Source organism: Nomascus leucogenys, chromosome 21, assembly GCF_006542625.1.
Source record: "Nomascus leucogenys isolate Asia chromosome 21, Asia_NLE_v1, whole genome shotgun sequence".
Lineage (NCBI taxonomy): Eukaryota > Metazoa > Chordata > Mammalia > Primates > Hylobatidae > Nomascus > Nomascus leucogenys.
In genome coordinates, this window is record NC_044401.1 from 47,140,173 (window position 1) to 47,158,071 (window position 17,899).

Consider the following 17,899-nt stretch of genomic DNA (forward strand, 5'->3'; position numbering starts at 1 on the left):
ATGAATGCTAAGGAGAGATAGTGAAGATTATTGAAAGACCACATAAATAGACCTGCCTAAGACGGGGGAGCAGGGCAAGAAACTAGACTTTCCATATTTGACATAGAGCTTCCCAGGAAGTCATTTTCCTAAAAATACTGAAAAGACCTTGAGTCGCTAATTTAAGGGAGATAATCTCCAGATTTGTCTGTTTCTAGTTATTGTTCCCCACTTATTTGTAGACGGAAAATGTGGTATCCCAAGTGTGAGCTGAGGCCCTGAGTCTACCGTGGGACTTCAAGAACATTTTTAATGCCTATCTTGGGACCTTTTTGTTTTTCAAATGTATTTTTTTTTAATACAGTAGTGACACATGCTTTAAAAAGTTAATACCTATTTGTTAAAAACTTAAAAATCCCCCAAAGTGTTTAAAAGAAAAAGTGAAAGTCAGCCTCCCTCTCCTTGCCACTCCCAGGATCACTGTGGAGGAGAGGTTGATGGGAATTGTTCTGGACTTGTTTCTAACACACATGCTCCCTCAGGCTCCTGACCCAAGCTCTGCCACTCGGTCCCCCTCCCCTGTGGTGTGGTGTGGCTGCGTGAGAAAGAAGAGGGAGAAGAGTAACAGGGCGCCTCCGTGCCAGTGTCTGGCTCCAGTCCTCTTTGTCGAGGGAGGGTTTGGGAGTTGATGAATGATCTCCCCCGACTGTGCTGTTTCCTTCCCAGGCCTTGTGCTGTATGTGCTAATGTGCATTTCACCAGATTTCCCTCTCTGTCTTTTTAAAAAGTCTATGATTTTTGCTTCACAGTTTGAAGCACAGAATTATAACAGAGGGGTGGTGGGAGGGAAAACCAAGTGGTGTGCTGGAGGTTCCGTTGGGGGACGAGCGCAGCAGGGTGACAAGGCACACGGGCCACTTGGGCTTCCTGGGCCAGGGTGTGAGAGGAGTGCTGAGTAGTGAGATCTCCGCTTCACCTCCAAAGGCAAGATAAATGGAACTTCTAAATGTTGGTTCTTGGAGTGGCTTTTATTCTTTGACCATCCACTTAGAAATGGAGTGGGAGACACCTGGGCCTCCTAAAACCTTGCTGTTCAAACAACAAAAGTGATTTTATTAGAGGCTTTCTGCTGAGGTTCCTGGGGTCTGTGTTGTCAGCCCACCTCCCTTGCTTTCAGGATGGGCCACAGTTTGATCTGGAAACTAAATGTGCCCTTTTCAGTGGATACGGTTCTCTTTTCCCCACTGTTTTTCCTTTGTGGCAGGCCTAGTCACAATGCGAGCATCCTCTCGGCTCCCTGACGGCACTCATTCTGTTACTAGCAGGGTGCCTCCGCTCTGTGGCTGTGGAGCTACTCCAGGACCCTCCTGTCAGCCTGTGGGCTCCTCAAAGCAGCGGCTGGGCCTGAGTCACCTTCTTGTCCTCCTGGACTCTTCTGGTCGGAGAGGACCTTTGACGGTCAGATAGCCAGCTGCCCAGTCACCAAGACCAGATGTTGGTTGAATTTCGTAGGAATTGGAGCTCAGTCTGCCTTGCCTCTCACTCCATGTGGGCTCCAGTGCCTGATTCATCCAGGCTAAAAAGATCTGTAGTTGCTGAACATTCTAAGGCCTTTTGTGCCTTGGTCGGTTGCTCTTGTATCTTGGAATGTTCCGTTTTTCTTTCTTCCCCAGGTTAACAGAAAAAGTTCCAGGATTGGCTTAAATGTACCCTCCTTCAAGAAGCTGTCTATGCCCTCTGGTGCCGGTGAGGTGTTCCCTTGCATGGACCTCTGTGGCTCCTGGACTTTTGCATTACCAGGCTTGGCCCTTTGTTAACATTGTGGTTTGTTTCCCATTTCCTGGAGCACAGCTTCCTTAAAGGCAGAGTCTGTGTTTTTGTCCTCTTGAATCTCTAGCATTTAGCCAGGAACTTGGTGGGGACTGAAAAATAAAAAGGTGTTGAACGAGTGAAGGAATCACTATTGTCTCTAGCTGAACTCAACAGATGGGTATGGGCACTACAAGCTGAAAAGTGTACTTGCAAGAGACAGTTCTGTAGAAAGCCAAGGACAAGCCCAGAGGGAGTGCTTATTAGATGAGAACTGCTAGGATAGGACCTCAAGATGCCTTGACAAACTACTGATGTATTTATTCAACACCCTTCTCATAAAATGTATTCGTTTCTTAGTGGTCTGGTGATTTATTTTCAGAGTACTCCTGTGATAAAACGTGGATCCATCTTTCTTTAGAAAACAAACAGGATGTGAAAAGATGGCCATCCAGGTGGTCTTTGTGACAGGGCCAGAACTAGGGATGAGCCAGCTTGTCCTGACTCTGGAAGCAGAGATTCTCAGAGCTCGCATCGCCCCACATTCCTGGGTGCCTCTTGTGTACCCCACTGACAGTATCACAGCATAGCTACAGTCTGCTTGGGGGATGCCTGATCTCTTCGCCTGGTGTCCTTTTTTCTCCTGGGTTGGGGTTAGGGGAGAAAGTCTAACAGAACAGCAAAAAGAAGAAAGAAACACCCAGAATACCATGGCCTAGAGAAAAAGAAGGCTGCGCCATCTTGGTCTCTGTCCTTCTAAATAATACTAGAGTTTTGGGTCATACTTCATACGCTGTTTTGTAAACAGTCTTTTTCATTTAGCAAAAACATTGTAGATATTTTTCATGTCTGTAAATACAGGTCTACCCCATCATTTTTCAAGTTTGCATAATATTTCATAATTGGATATGCATAATTTATTTAACCAATTATCTATTATTATACACTTATTTCCTGTTTTTAATGTTAAAATCAACACTGTGCCAAATATACATCTACATCTTTCCTTCTTTTGTCCATTATTTTCTTAAGGTTATATTTTTAGAAATCATCAACTCATATGCACATTTGAAATTGTGATATATATTATCAGATTAGTTTCTAGGAAAGATAAAACTCAATGATTGTAAGGATGTGAGACTTCAGGGCATCTGGGCTGTATGCTATAGAAGGCATATTGAACATACCATTTCCCTTTGCTCCGTTCCCAAGCCCAATTAAAATGAGAGTAAAGACATGGGGAGATAAGGATGATGGCAGCAAAATTGTGATAGCTGGAAAAGAGGTGGATGATTGGTGGGTATTTGAGAAATCCAGAGACGGCTGGAACTGGGGCCTGCAGTGAAGAATCACAGAAGCAGTTGGGCCACATACTAGGGTGTCCCCAAAGAGCTCCAGAATTGGAGGGAGCAGGCTCCTCTGAAAGTGGGGTTCAGGTGGAGTAGAGAATGAAAAGATTAGGTTAAAGTCTGTGAGACACAGTCAGATCCCCTCCCTACAGGTGTAACGTCATAGTTTTATCTCCTTCTCACCAGCAGATCAGTGGTTTATCCTCCAGGTTATCCCCCTGTGTCCCACATGAAAGGACTTTGGATGCTGGCACAGCAGGCATCACAGAAAAAAGGAGCATCATACTCAAGACAGGCTGAGACCTTCCACCTGCCCAAGCATTCTTCCTCACTATACTCGAAGAAAACAGGCTTAACCACCGCCCTACAGGAGATTAAAAGATTGCTTCATGAGAGGTTAGAGAGCCCAAGTGAAAAGCCTCATAAACATGGAAATTTGGAAGTTCTTCAGTAAAATGTTCTGACTAGATCACCCTACCAATTGACAAATCACTCCCATAGAAACAGACCTTGCAATCAGTTTGTTATTGCTTCATTCTTAACTATAAGGAGATGACTCTGTCAAGAGATATTTGATAACTTCCTCTAACATGACCAAAATAAAAACCAGTATAAATGTGAGACCCAAACAAACACACAGAGAAAAAAGGAACTCAGGGAACAGACAATGCAGAGGAGCAGAAGAAAAGTTTTTTTTCTTAAGTTAAATCCACAGAATAGAGAAAATATTGAATTCATAAAATAAGAGTAGGGAACTGGTAAAAAATCACACTTAGAAAAAAGCTATTAGAAATTAAAAATATGGTATCAGAAATGGATAATTCAATAGAAGGGCTAGAAAGTAGATTTGAGGAATTGTCCCAGTAATTAGAACAAAAAGACAAAGCAATAGAAAATATGAGAGAAACATTAGGAAAATTAGAGACTTAGCTCAGGAGGTCAAGCATCCAAACAGTAGCAGTACCAGAAAGAGGAAACTGAAGAAATTATTAATGAAGTAATTTCAGAACATTTCCCAGAACTGAGGAATAAGACCTTCCAGATTGAGAAGGGCCCATTAGTTCCTAGCCCATTAGCTTTCAAAAATAGATCTATCCAGGATACATCATGAAATTTTAGAATATAAAGGACAAGAACTGATCCTTGAAGTTTCCAGAGGGATGTGCTGTATAACAAATTACTCCAAAACTTAGTGGCTTAGAACAGGGAGTGGCAAACTTTTTCATAGTAGTCTTGTGGGCCACGTGGTCTCTATTGCAGCTACCCATCTTTGCCATTGTAGCACAAGAGTAGCCATAGTCAATATGTAAGTGAGTGGTTATGACTGTGTTCCAATAAAGCTTTATTTACAAAAACACGTGGCCAGGTCAGGCCCTGTGTTTCCTGGCTTAAAACAACAACATTTATGTCTCACAGTTTCTGTGGGCATAGCTGGTTCACTTGCCTTTGGATCATGCAAACAGTTTCAGTTAAGATGTTGTTAGGGCTATGATCATCCGAAGTCTTGATGGGGGTTGAATCCATTTCTGCACTCATTCAGATTGTTGTCAGAATTCAATTCCTTGTGGGTTGTTGGATTAAGGGCCTCTGTTTCTTGGGTTTAGGTCTCATAGCAGCTTGCCTCATGAGAGTGTGAACAACAGAATTCAGTCTTTTGAAAGTTAATCTTGGAAGGGACATTCCATCACTTTTGCCATATTCTTTTGCCATATTCTGAATGAGGGCTGTAGGTCCAACCCTTGGTTTAAGGGTGTGAATACTAGGTGATGGGGATCATTGGGGGCTGTCTTAGAGGGCTGTGTAACTCAAGAAAAAAGAAAACATGTTATGGGAAGTAACTTCAAAATGTTTGTGGAAAAATTGAATTAAAAGATAAAAATGTAAACTTTGTTTCTTACCATGAGCTTTATCAAGTTCAAGACACTTTTGTACACAATGATACCAGCCATTTAATCCATTCCTGAAGAACTGAGGGTCCTGGGAATTTAACCATGTCAATGTAGTCTTTTTGGCATTATTAGCTGAAGAAAAATGGGTGCCATTTAAAGATTTTTTAAGATTAAGAAACAAAAAGAAATCAGAAGGAGCCAAATCAGGACTGTAAAGTGGATACCTAATGATTTTCTGTCAAAACTCTCCCCAAATTGCCCTCGTTTGATGAGAGGAATGAGCAGGAGCATTGTCCTGGTGGAGAAGGACTTTCTGGTGAAGCTTTCCTGGGCGTTTTTCTAAAGCTTTGGCTAATTTTCTCGAAACACTCTCATAATAAGCAGATGTTATTGTCCACAAGCCAAATGCATTGAGCATACCCAAAACTGTTGCCATGACCTTTGAGTGGTCTTTTTTTTTTTTCTTTTTTGAGACAGAGTCTTGCTCTGTTATGTAGGCTGGAGTGCAATGGTGTGATCTCAGCTCACTGCAGCCTCCACCTCCCAGGTTCAAGTGATTCTCCTGCCTCAGCCTCCCGAGTAGCTGGGATTACAGGCATATGCCACCATGCCCAGCTAAATTTTTGTATTTTTGGCAGAGACAGAGTTTTGCTATGTTGGCCAGGCTGGTCTGGAACTCCTGGCCTCAAGTGATCCGCCCACTTTGGCTTCCCAAAGTGCTAGCAGGCATGAGCCACAGTGCCTGGCCTGAGCAGTCTGCTTTTGCTTTGACAGGACCCCTTCCGCCTCTTGGTAGCCACTGTTTAGGTTGTGCTTGTCTTCAGGATTGTACTGGTAGAGTTGTGTTCTGTCTCCTTTTACAGTTCTTCAAAGACATGCTCAGGATCTTGATTTCACTTGTTTAAAATTTCTACTGTGGAAATTTTAAATTTTACTGTGTAAAGCTCTGCCCTTGTCTGCAGCTGATCTGGGTGCAACAGTTTTGGCACCTATTGAGTGGAAAGTTTGCTTAACTTTAGTTTTCACTCAGAATTGTGCAAGCTGAACCAAGAGAGATGTCTATGGTGTCAGCTCTTGTGCTGCTGTTAAACATTTGTCATCTTCAATTAGGGCACAAAGAAGATGAATTTTTTTCCCCTGCAGATTGATGTGGATGGTGTGCCACAGAGGGCTTTATTCTCAACATTGTCTCATTCCTTCTAAAACAAGATATCTATATGTAAACTGCTGATTTCCTTTGGGCATTACCCCCATAAATTTTGAAAAGCATTAATGGTTTCATCATTTTTCCACCTAAGTTTCACCATAAATTTGATGTTTGTTCTTGCTTCAATTTTAGCAGAATTCACGTTGCTCTGGTAGCAGCTGTTTTCAAATTGATATTTTATCCTTCTCAGTGCTCAAACTAAACCCTGTTCAGATATGTTATAATAAGTTAGTATGAGTTTATTTTGGTGTCAAAAAATTGAAATCCATGCATAGTTTTAAAATAATATACATTTTCCATGAACTTTATGAAGACCCCTCATATACAAAGAGTTAAGAATCAGAGTGTCTTCGTACAACAGCAACACTGGAAGCTACAGGACAATGGATCGATGTCTTTAAAATCCCGAAAGAACAAAATTTAATTTCAGAGAAAACAAACTTATACTAGAAAGGAAATATAACTAAAGTACATTACACGGCTCAGCTGTGAATAATATTTCTAGTCATCCTGTGAACACTAATTATTGAACCATACACATGTTTTGGTTAAACTTGGGGAATTAATACAGGATGGGAGACTTATATGGAGGAGGTATGTGTGCAAGAGCGAAATCCTTACCTGTCATAGTGGGAAGTCAATAGATGGCAGAATTAGAAACATGGAGGCAAATACTTGAAGAAACAGCTAGAATAATCTAGGTTGTCTCCCAGGAAATGGGGAGAGGTGAGCCAAGTACTACAGTTTGTGGTGATAGACTATTTATGTGCTATTTGATGTTGATAGAAATAAACTTTAAAAAGTAATGAGATCAAAATGTAGTGTGACACCTAGGATTGGATACTAGAACGGAAACAAACAGTAGAAAAACTGGCGAAAGTCAAATTGTTTCAAGTTTAATATAGTAGTAAAGTGGGTTTTTTAGTTGTGACGAAGGCACTACAGTAATAGAAGATGTTAACATTAGGGGAAACTGGGCAGGGAGTGTATAGGGATTCTGTATTATCTTTACAACTATTTTGTAAATTTAAAACTATTCCAAAATGGAAAGCTTATTAGAGAAGGCTCAGTATGGATGCTCTCATGGTACTGTGTAAATGGTGGATATTTCCTGAACTGTGGGACACAAGAGGAAGAACAGGTTGTGGGGGTGGGATGGGGCAGGAGGAGAGGCTGGGCTCAGTTGTAGAGAGAGACTTGTGCCTGCAGGCACATGAGATGTCCTGTAGGCAGGACCACCAAGTTAGAGACAGAATAATGCACCAGCCCATGGATAATTGGTTGGGAGCAGACGTGATGTGTCTGTGAAATGTGTGTGAAATGAGAAGAGAAGAGGACTTAGGATAGAGCTCTAATGAATACCAAAAATATTGGGGAAAAGTGTAATTTTTACTGCTTGATTTTTGTTCCTAATTTTAGTTCTTTGTGTGGCTTATTTTTTATGAGACTGGTTGTTGAACCTCTAAATCATTTCATTCTCATCAAGAGCTAACAAACTAAGCTATGCAGAATTAATTGAGCGAAACTAGCCTTGTATGTCAGTAATAGGGAATGGTGTGGACTGTGGCAAGTGTGGGTGTTCTGCCCAAGGGGTCACTTCAGCTTCAGCTGATCACTGCCTATAGGAATATGGCTCTACTGTTAACACATTTTCTTATTTTTCTAAGTGAGAAATCCAGGGTTTTATATGAAACATCTCAAGTTTTAAGTGTTGGCAATTAATTAATTATTTTTAATGTTTGCTAATCAAATAGAACATCTTGACAAAAAGTGGCTTGCAGACCACTTGTTTATTATTTCCATTCTAATTCTTTCCTGTGAGTGTGGCCACTTTTCCATTTTTTTTTTCCCCTGCCCCAGGCTGTTTTCTATACTTTGAATCTACACTACTCCAGTGGACCAGCAGCGAGGTGTTTGAGGAGGCTGTTGACAAACTTGGACCAATGACATATTCCTACACAGCTCTGCTTATTAAATCTCCATGGCCCAGAAGGCACAGGCTTAGTAATGTGAATGGAATGGAATCTGCCAGACATTTAGCTCCTTGCTCAAAGGGACTTTATCTCATATTGTCCCTTGTATTTGATGCCCATGTCATGGGGGACAGGGCCCAGCGTCCTGCCAAGTAAGACAGTGTGGCCCTAAGACCCGTGTGGCCTATTATTCTGGCCTAGAAGATTAATCTGCCAAAATTTATTTTCATGTAGCCATGCAACAACATAGTAAGTTTCCCTTGCAGATATTTGCAAATGAATTTCCATCTCTACCATGTTGCTTGTGGTGAGGGCAAGAGCATCGTTTTTAATATAGTTATTAGAAGAGGAAAAACTCAGGCCCTCTCATGAAGTTTATCCGTAGTTTTCTAGTCTTGTATCTGTGCAGGTTTTTTTTTTTAAGTGAAAAATCATAGTGGCTCTTTTCCAAGTTGCTCAAACAAATTATCAATCTTCCGTGAAGTCTTAGAAATACTAACTTATCCTGGAATGTATTTGGCCACTTTTCTGAGGGCCTCAACATGCAGATTTGAAGGCATAGATTTGGTTTTCCTCCCTCCCCTTCTCTCTGTGGCCTGATCAGAGTCTTTAGTCCATGTGTACTTTTTTTTTTTGGCAAAAAAAAAAAAAAGCATTACAAGTATTTTTCACATGATGTTATCAATCTCATGTTAAAAATTTGTCAAGAGCATCTTTTTCTGGCTTCTAGTATAACCCAAGATGTTTTCTGGTTTATGCCTTTTGAGTTGCATCTCCATTCTTTTTTTTTTTCACTCTTGTTGCCAAGGCTAGAGTGCAGTGGTGCGATCTCGGCTTACTGCAACCTCTGCCTCCTGGGTTCAAGCAATTCTCCTGCCTCAGCTTCCCTAGTATGCTGCGATTACAGGCGCCCACCACCATGCCCGGCTAATTTTTTTTTTTTTTTTTTTTTTTGTAGTTTTAGTAGAGGTGGGGTTTTGCTACATTGGTTAGGCTGGTCTTGAACTCCTGACCTCAGGTGATCCGCCTACCTCAGCCTCCCAAAGTGCTGGGATTACAAGCATGAGCCACCACGCCCAGCCGCATCTCCATTCTTGCTTTAACTTTTATGACGATGCTTTTTGTGGAATACCTTTTCTTCTTTTCCATGTTGATTGGCACCTTCGGATTTTTAAGTGTGCCTTTGAATGTCCTCGTATATTTTGCCTGTTTATCCTGGAGGCTTCCTGCTGGAAGGGTTGGTGTTTGTGACTCATCTTCACCCCAGGAATTCTAGGCCGTCTTGGAACCTACCATGATTATGTGTATATAATTCTTGCTTTATGTATTATAAACCTGATTAAGCTTGTAAAACTGAAAGTTTATAAGTATGAGTATTTTTAGGGAGTCAACATAGTGCTATGGAAGGATATGGAATATAGAATCAGAAAATTAGATGTTTTCTGTGAAATTTCTTACCTACAGCAAGTAGAGTAGGTCAATAAATCTTAAAATTTTCAAAATTTCAAAAATTTTGAGTTCAGATCTTCACTTTGCCTTTTACTGGCCACAGGACCTTGGGCAAGTCATGCCCCTTTTCTGAGCCTTGGCTTTGTCCTTTTGTTAAAAGAGATACTGTCTCTAACTTGTTGACTGTATCAGATTGTTATTTAGGATCAAATAGATTATGGGTAAGGAAATTCAAAATTAATGTCAATAAATTATATTCCTGCTGTTATTTTTAAATATACTAAGGTACTTTGCTGTTTTAAGAAGATATGAGATAAATGGTCACCTTACTTCAGTGAGTTTTCCTAAAGTTGCGACTAACTCTCCATTGTAATCTCTAGTGAGAGGAAGGACTGAAAGAAATGTATAGTTCTGAGCATCTGCTAGGTACTGTCCACTACTGAGGAGCTTTCACCCACATTAGCTCCTTGAGTCATCACAAACACAATTTGAGAAAGGCATTAGTTTTTGGAAATGAAGAAACTCAACAATGAGCAGAGGCTTTGCACGGGTACACAGAACTTATGGGGGACCCCACTCTCATGACCTATCTAGGGCCCTTGGACACCCGTCAGCCGGCCTGGACATGCTGAATCCAGGGTCCACCCTCACCTGTTTCTTTGCTTACTAGCAGTAGTTCTAGCCCTTTGCCAGTCTTCCAGGAATGGAGCTGGTTTATATTGGGACAAGAGGGTGTTGCCTAGAGTGAACCTCAAAGCATCAGTGAATTGGAGGACACTAGTTGATCGGGGGATCTGCGGGGAAGCTATTAGTTCTAGGTCTTGTTTAGTTCTCATCCAGATGGGAGAATAGTAATTTGAGGAAGAGGTCAGATCCAACTCAGTATTTATGGAGTGCAGGATAGAGCTCCCCAGAGGAACCCAGCATTAAAGTAGCTAACTTTGCTAGAATTATTATACCCAGAATATTGATGGGTGGCTTTCTTTGATTTTCTATTTCTGGATTGAAGTACATTTTTCAAGGTGGGTTATCGATATCGGAGGTAGTCAGAAAGGAGTAGAGGTAGGGAAGGTGTCTCTATGGAGAGAACAGAGGGAAAGACACAATTTGTTTTAAAAGCGTTGGCGGTAACTCTTTGTCATCACCTGTTTGCCTCTGTAAAGGAATTTGTGTCTCTTTGCTGAAGCACAGACAGGACAGTTTATGAATATGATATTTTGAAACATATGATTTGGTCTTTGTCCTCCTTTTCCTTTACAACTCCTAAAATCCTTGGAATCTCCAGAGTAATGTCGGTGTCTTTTCATATGTGAATGATTGACTGATAACTTCAGCATGGGACTGGTCACCAGAAACACAAAGCAAGATTGGAGGATTGGGCCTTTAGCCCCACTCCCCACCAGCCTAAGGTTAAGTTGATCACCAAATGGCCAACGGTTTAATCAATCACGCCTATGAAATGATGCCTCCATAAAAACCTAAGAGGACAGACTTCAAGAGCTTCCAGATAACCGAATACTTAGAAGTTCCTGGAGAGTGGTACGCCCAGGGAGGACACAGAAGCTCGGCACCCCCTCCCACATGCCTTGCCCTGTGCTTCTTTTCATCTGTATCCCTTATAATAAACCAGGAAATATAAGTGTTTCCCTGAGTTCTGTGAGCCACTCCATCAGGATACCCAGTTAGTGTCTGCTGTAGAATTAATTGTTTGTTTACTGATGGGGAGAAATCCCTATACATTTTGGGCTCACAGAAATCTTCTGTATTGATTGTTGTGTGGTGTGAGGGCAGAGGAAAAATGGTTTGAGTTTTTCTTAACAGAATCTAATCCAAATCTAGGAGAGACTTCCAGTTTGGTGATAATGAGCTCTGGAGAAAACACAGAAACAAGTTAATATCCTAAGCCCTTTTATTCCAGGGCTATGTTTTCAGCAAAGTTGTTATTATTTCCTACCTGATCCTTCAGTATCAGCATTCCTCAGGGACTTAACCCCAGTGGACCCCTCTCTGAGCAGTTTCCTGTCTTCCCATGGTTCCAGCCATCCTCTGTATGCCAGAGACTCTGAATTCTGCATGTCCAGATCCACACCGCAGCATGGTCGCACACAGAATCCTCTGTCTTGTCTGCCAGGCGCGCTCTCCTAGTGTGCTCTTGTGGATCCCAGCGCCCTCCACCTCATTGCCTAAGCTGGAAACCTGGTTATCATCCTTGACTCCTCCCTCTCTCTCACCTCCGTGCCATTGCAAGGCCTATTCTCTCAGCCTTGCGTTTTCCTTCTTAAATCAAGTCTCTGCTCTTCTCATAGCTACTCTTCTAGTCTAGCCCTTGCTGTTGCTCCTGTGGGTTCTTGGCCCCTCCCTTATCTGTGTCCACAGCCCTTGCTCCCTTGAGCTCCTCCTTCTACCTACCACCAGAATTATCCATCAGAAACACATAACTGGTCATGCCACTCCTTTGGTCTAAAGCATGTAATGACTTTCCTGCATTTCTGTGATCAAGTCCCCAAGTCTGACCTAGCAGTCAAGGTGCTTAGCTGTGCCTCTGCTGGCCTCATCCTAGCTTTCCTCAAGGAAGAGACGCTCACCTCTGCTGGAGGCACAGAGCCTTCCTCCCCATTTGCAGAACACTCACAGCTTCATCCCTCTGTGCTTTGTTTAGAATGGTCCTACTTAGAAGGCACTTTCCCTCTTCCTCTGCCCCAGGAAAGGTGTCTATTGACATCCATTCAGATGTCATTTTCTTCTCTGTTCTGATTGGCTTTTCTGCCTCCCCAGCCACTCTTCTCTTCCTCCCTGTCCTCCACCTTCCCCTCTGCATCTTCCTCCTCCTTCCTTCTATGTGTCCATACCCACCTCTAGGCCAGGACCTCCCTGAGGTCCAAGAGGAGGAGTGTTGTTGTTAATGATATCTCCCCTAGCATCAGTGTCAACCCTGTGCTTGGGAATGTCAGGGGAATGATGGAAGCTGAGCACTGAGCCAGGCACATGGGCTTGGTGCTTTCTCATTGGCGTTGTCATATTAGTTCTGATTAAACTTAAACATAAGCAGCCACAGCCAGGTGGTTGTAGGGGCTATAGAGCCATTGTTTGGCTCTGTTTTTGTGTGATGAACTGGCTTTCTCACAACCCACATTTTGCTAAGAGCAGAGGTGCTCAGCACTGGACTTCTTAAGCCAGCCAGCTGTCATTGCCAGGAAAGTGTCCCTTCAGGAAGGGTCTGGCTTGCAGAGGCTGTGAACCCTTTCAGGTGCTGAGTATAGGCCCGAGGGACTGCAGCCTGAAAGCACATTAGGGACGAGGGACAGAGAAGGTTCCCATGATCTTGCTCTTGAGCAGATGTACCTGCAGTGTTGGGGAGCATGAATGGAGTCTTACTTCACACGCACCAGGGGAACTTGTTATTTATTTATTTATATATATTTTTTATTATTCTACTTTAAGTTCTAGGGTACATGTGCACGATGTACAGGTTTGTTACATATGTATACATGTGCCACGTTGGTGTGCTGCACCCGTTAACTCGTCATTTACATTAGGTATTTCTCCTAATGCTATCCCTCCCCGCTCCTCCCACCCCACGACAGGCCCTGGTGTGTGATGTTCCCCACCCTGTGTCCACGTGTTCTCATTGTTCAATTTCCACCTATGAGTGAGAGCATGCAGTGTTTGGTTTTCTGTCCTTGCAATAGCTTGCTCAGAATGATGGTTTCCAGCTTCATCCATGTCCCTACAAAGGACATGAACTCATCCTTTTTTATGGCTGCATAGGAACTTGTTATTTAAAGGAGCCCTGCTGTGGATTGTTTTGCAAGGGTGAGGAGGCTTCTTTACCGTAAACAATTGCCGACTGCTCTCTCTGGGCTAGGTGGATAATATCCTGTGAGTTCAGGGCCCAGTACCTCTGCAGAACGTTCTTGCCTGTCTCTTTTAATGACTGAAAGCCAGAAGCCAGCAGGTCCTTGTAAAAAGGAGGAGTGCAGTTTTGTTGTTTTCTCTTTACAATTGAGTAGCTTGGGGTTTTGCCAGATAGATTTTCCTCTTGCCTTATTTTTTTTTAAATGAAAAGCTTTCCTGGCAGATGTTGGAAAGCCACTTCTAGGGCATTGATAGTTACCAAAAAAAGACCCTGGCTTCCTTTCCCCATCAGCTGACTGTGCATTTCCCTGCCCCACATCTGTGCTGTCACCCACAGAAGGCTGAGCCTGCAAGTGCCTGCTCTGGTATGGCCCTGGCCTTTGCCTGCAGAACCCCTGCTCCCCACCCCAGTATAAGTCTGTCCAGCAGGGCACAGTCCATGAGGGGCTGTCAGCTGCTTTCCACCTGAACTGTTCGTAGCCTTGTTTTCACTCTCCCTCTGCTGAACCTGATGCAGTTACTAGCTCCGTAGGTAGCACTCAAGGCCCTTTGAGACCTGGTGGCCTCTGAACTTTACTCTTGTCCTTCATGACTTCCTGCCTCAGCCTGTCTTCCCCTCTTCTGCCCAGGACTGTGGTGTCTGTGTGTATCTGTTACTCTTTGCTGTCAGCCCTGAATGTCTTCTTCTTACCCGTTCTTCTTCCCCATTTTCTATTTGAAATTCATTCTTTCTGGGTTAGGCTACATACCACCTGGGGGCTGTAGAGTGTGCCGAGGACAGTCTGAAAAGCCTGGGTTCGAATCCTGATTTGGCCACTACCCAGCTGTCTTTGAACAGTTTAGCACCTCCCTTGGAGCCTCTTTCCACACATAGAGTTGGGTGATGGCCGCAGCCATGTTGGGACTGAGTGAAGGGCCTGTAAAGCAAAGTCTGGCAGGGGAGGTGTCACAGTGTTTTCCTCTTCACTTTTTTTAGGTAGCTCTTTCTGGTCTTCCTAACTAGACAGACTCTTTTCCTCCTCTTAATGTTTATGCATTTGGTAGCCCTAAATTAGGTGGAAATCAGTATTTTCCACCTTTTTAATAATTATTTGCAGATGAGCTTCTCTTCTTCCTCCATAAATATACTTTGGCGGTGTTTGACTTTTGTCTCCCACAGAGCCGAGCCCAGTCCCTTGCTGGGGTTCTGTGCTCTGTAAACTCCTGCAGAGTTGTGAGCGTTCCACCCAGAAGTTCTGAGTCAGTCTCCCAGAGGTGACCGGATCCCCTCAGTGACAGGCAGCCTGCTTCTCTGCCTTTCATTTGTTTGTTACCTGCACTGGTTTTGATTCTATATTAAAATGTATTTTTTAAGAGGAAATCAGCGAAGGCATATGGAGTGATGGCCTGTCTGTATGGGGCCCAGTATTCTGTAATAGGAATCACCATGGCAACATGGTAGCCTTCACATTTCTCCAGTTAAGAAGATGAACTCTCCTGCCCACAGATGCTGAGTGGATTGGCCACCATTACCTAGTGCCACAGGTCTCTTCCTGAAAGGCAGTGGGCCTCATTACCAAGGACCAGTTCTCAGCAGGGGATCATCAAACAGCAGCCCTGGCCTTTGCATCTCCCCATCATCTGATTCTGTTGTCTGTGAAAACTCGGTTCCTCCTGCAACAGGCCTCATGGCATTGGCAATGGGTTTAAAGCAGGCCTGATGTGAGCAGCTGACTGGGACAGCTGCTGGTGGGGCTGTGGTCTGCATGCCCACTGCATCTGCTCCTAGGCCTACGTGGAGACTGTGGAGGGATGAGTGAATGTTTGCTAAGGAGCAGTGCAGCAAGTCAGCTTGAAGCTGCCAGAATGATAGCAGCAGCCCTGTTGTATCTTATAGGGGCCTCCGCATCCACTGGCTGTCCCCACCCCACGCATTCTATGGGTAGCAGACACTTGCTTCCTTTCTGTAAACCAGCCTATCCTCTAAGCTCCTGCCACACTGCTTCATGATGGAAAGGCAGGGTTGTAAGCTCCTGGTTTCTGGCTTTTTCTCCAGATTGTTTGGTAACAAACTACGCTGAGACCAGGTGCAAGCACAATAGGCCTGAATTCTGACAGCCACCCAGGAGTGCACAGCCACTGTTCTCTGAGCCCATCAATCCCAGATTGGTATGTGGGACTTATTGCTGGGCAGCTTGACCTTCCTTGCCCACTGTCTAATAACTGAATGCCTTGCCAGCCAGGTATCTGGATGCTGTATGAAGGTAACATGGTGGAATCTGGCAAAGCTAGAAGATTCTTTGCAAAGAAAAAGACTTGTTCGCCTCTTAGGTCCTTCCTATGAGGAGGCTATGCATGCAGCAATGTGACAGTCCTGAGTGTTCCTATCCCTCAGTGCCAGACTACAGTTCATAGCCAGACAATGACTGCCATGGAGGCATGGAAGCCAGCTGGCCAAGCCTTCACAGCCCACCAGAAAACTGCTGTCCTATCCTTAGCCCTCAGCATCTGTGAGTTGACTGAGATGATCAGTGGCCACACCTGGTAGAAGACTCTTGGCAGATAGGTCTCTAAATGGACGTCTGGCTGCATGTCAGCATTTGCTTTTGATGATATGCACACAGCGGGGATTGGACCTACAAGCCCTGGAGTCACTGTGGCATAGAGAACATGGAAAGGCAGCATGTCTGGGTTAAAATTCTGGCTTTCAAGATTACGGGACATTGCTCTGAAGGAGAATTCTCTGCTAATAAGGAAATTTTCGGAAAAGCTAACTGAAGGAGCCTGGGAGGCTTTTGTCTGGACAGCTGTCTGGGCTTTGTTTCATCATAGAAAACAGTGTAGCTTAGTGGGAAGAACCAGCTTCAGAGGCAGACCTGGGTTCAAATCTCAGCTCTGCTACTTACTGTATATTCTTGATGGGCTCTCTTTGATGCCTCTAGAGGCCATAACTATCCTGTCCCATGCCATGACCTATTTTTTCGAGGAAACTGCCCATCTCCACTAGAGACACTTACTGTAATGGGAGCTGTATTTTCTTTCTTTGGCCTCTCTGGCCACAGTGGTTGGTCAACATATTCTTTTAATATGTATTTTATTGAGGTATAACAGTAAACACGTCAATTTTAAGTCACCAGGTCTGCACATCTTCACATAGGTGTAATCACAGCCTCTTTACATAGGTGTAATCATGACCTGGATCAAGATATAGACCATTTCTAGAATCACATAAGGTTCCTGAGGACCGTCTTCTAATCATTACTCTCCAAAGAGAACGGTTACTTGGACCTCTGCCACCACGGATTGGTTTGCCTGCTCTTGCACTCTGTGGACTTGGGAGAGTACAGGACGTTGTTCCTGGCTTTCTGGTTTTTCTGGCTCTCTGTGATGTCTGTGAGATTCACCCATGTTGTATTTAGCAGTAGTTTGTTCTTTTCCATTGCTGTATAGTATTTCCTTGCCTGACTATACCACAATTTATAATGCTGCTATGAATATTTTTGTGTGTGTGTTTTGGTGGACATAAGCCTTTACTTTTATTGAGAAAGTAAAGGCTGAGAAGTACAATTGCTGGGTCTCAGAGTATATGCGCTTTTAGCTTTAGTGGATACTGCTGAACATTTTTCTGAAGTGGTTATATCAGTTTACTTTCCCTCCAGTAATGTATTCCACATTCCTACCACCATTTTCTGCTGTCAGTTGTCTTAATGTTCACTATTCCTCTAGTGGAGATGCAGTGTACTGTTCATTGTTTTTAGTATATTTGCAGAATTGTGCACCAGTGACCATTCTCTAGTTCCAGAGTATCTTTACATCACTCCCCAGAACCGCATGCCCATCAGCAGTAATTCCCCCTCACCCTTCAGCCCTAACCCATGGAAAGCATTGCTGTATTTTCTGTATCTGTGGATTTGCCTATTCTGGACATTTCATGTAAATATTTAAGGTCATACAATATGTGGCCTTTGTGGTTGGCTTCTTTCACTGAACATAATGTTCTCAAGGTTCATCCATATTGTAGCATGTATCAGTGCTTTATTCCTTTTGATGGCCAAATAATATTCTATTGTATAGATAGACCACATTTTATTTTTTCCATTTGTCAATCAATGGACATTTGGGTTGTTTAAGAACATTTACAAATGAGTTTTAGTTGGACATATATTTTTAATTCCCTTGCATGTTAATCTCTCAGTAGAATTACTCAGATATATGATAATGCAGGAGTGCAATGGCACGATCTTGGCTCATTGCAACTTCTGCCTCCCAGGTTCAAGCAATTCTCCTGCCTTACTGAGCCTCCCGAGTAGCTGGGATTACAGGCGCCCACCATGCCTGGCTAATTTTTTGTATTTTTAGTAGAGATGAGATTTCACTATGTTGGCCAGGCTGGTGTCAAACTCCTGACCT

The 17,899-nt window shown here is 43.3% G+C and overlaps 1 protein-coding gene and 1 pseudogene across 3 annotated transcripts in view; one reads left to right on the forward strand and one right to left on the reverse strand.

Annotated features, from left to right (window-relative positions):
* Positions 1–17,899, forward strand: part of LOC100589116 (plexin-A1) — a 334,429-nt gene that overhangs the window by 92,828 nt on the left and 223,702 nt on the right. The window lies entirely within an intron of this gene.
* LOC100595221 overlaps positions 1–17,899 on the reverse strand; it is a 77,621-nt pseudogene that overhangs the window by 30,621 nt on the left and 29,101 nt on the right.